Genomic DNA, 1,804 nt, shown 5'->3' on the forward strand with positions numbered 1-1,804 from the left:
ATTGCCTGAGCCCACAGGTTTGAGACCAGCTTGGGCAACTTGGTGAGACCTCATCTCTACAATAAATCAAAAAAATTAGCCAGACATGGTGGCACGTGCCTTTAGTTCCAGCTACTTGGAAGGCTGAGATGGAAGGATCACCTGAGCTGAACAGGTCAAGGCTGCGGTGGCTGTGTAACAGAGTGAGACTCCAACTCAAAAAAGAAAAAAGCCTCGCTTTGTCGCCCAGGCTGGAGTGCAGTGGCACTCTTAAAAGTTTTTTTTTAATAAATGAGATGGAGACCTGACGTGTGCCAGTCATTAACCAGCTGACAGTTTTCCATTTCAATGCCTCCAGCTTTGTTCCTCAGCCAGTAACCCCAGAAGTAGGCCAGGGTCCCATAGGTTTGCCTACCTGAGAGTCTATCTGCAAGGCATTTCCAACCTGTACCTGGTATACCAGAGATAGGAGCACCCAGGGAAGGATGGCAATTTGGAAAGCCAGGCTCTGCTCTCCTCCCCAGCAATGTTGTGATACATCCTGTATCACAAAACCCTCCCAACTTTCCAGATCAAACATCATGACACTTTGAGAGGCGGATGTGAGGATTACCTGAGCCTCGGGGTTTCAGACCAGCATGGGCAACTTGGCAGGACCACATCCTAACAATAAAAATTAAAAAATTAGCCAGACATGGTGGTGCCAACCTGTAGTTCTAGTACTTAGAAGGCTGAGGCAGAAGGATCACCTGAGCCCAGTGGGTCAAGGCTGTGGTAACTGTGATCATGCCACTGCACTCCAGCCTGGATGACAGAGTGAGCTTCTTGGAAGGCTGAGGTGGAAGGATCGCCTGAGCCCAGCAGGTTGAGGGTGCAGTAGCTGTGAGCATGCCACTGCACTCCAGCTTGGGTGACAGAATGAGACTCTGACTCAAAAAATAAAAAAATCACAAGGCAGTAGGATCACTTGAACCCAGGAATTTGAGACCAGCCTGGGAAACATAGCGAGACCCTGTCTCTACAAAAAAATCAAAAAGCAGCCAGGCTCGGTGGCTCAACCTGTAATCCCACGCCTTTGGGAGGCTGAGGTGAGTGAATTGCCTGAGCCCGCGGGTTCGAGACCTGCCTGGGCAGCAAGATCTCATCTCTACAATAAATCAAAAAATCAGCCAGGTGTGGTAGCACATGGCTATAATTCCGGCTACTCGGAAGGCTGAGGCGGAAGGATCACCAGACCCCAGCAGGTCGAGGCTGCGGTGGCCGGGAGCAGCCACTGCACTCCAGTCTGGGTGACAGAGTGAGGCTCCAACTCAAAAAAAGAAATCAAAAAGCCTAGTTCAGAGTATGTCACACATGCTGAACTCCAGGTCTGCACAATTAAGAGAAAGGCATGCACTATAATCGCAGCACTTTGGGAGGCCGAGGCAAGAGGATTACCTAGGCCCACAGGTTCGTGACCAGCCTGGGCAACATGGTGAGACCTCGTCTATACAATAAATCAAAAAATTAGCTCGGCGTCAAAGTGTGCACCTGTACTTCCGGCTACTTGGAAGGCTGAGGTGGAGGGATCACCTGAGCCCAGCAGGTCAAGGCTGCGGTGGCCGTGAGCATGCCACTGTACTCCAGCCTGGGCAACAGAGTGAGACTCCAACTCAAAAAAAAAAAGAGAAAGGCAAGTAAAGCTAGGGGTCTTAATCCCTCTTCTGTTGCTTAGAACAGAATACCTAAAATTGTGTAATTTATAAAGACATTGATTTCACAACTATGGAGGCCGAGAAGTCCAAGGTCAAGGGTGAAGGCCTTTTTTTTTTTTTTTTTTTTTTTG

The sequence above is a fragment of the Carlito syrichta genome, unplaced genomic scaffold, assembly GCF_000164805.1.
Source record: "Carlito syrichta isolate Samal-C Ts95f unplaced genomic scaffold, Tarsius_syrichta-2.0.1 Scaffold153825, whole genome shotgun sequence".
Lineage (NCBI taxonomy): Eukaryota > Metazoa > Chordata > Mammalia > Primates > Tarsiidae > Carlito > Carlito syrichta.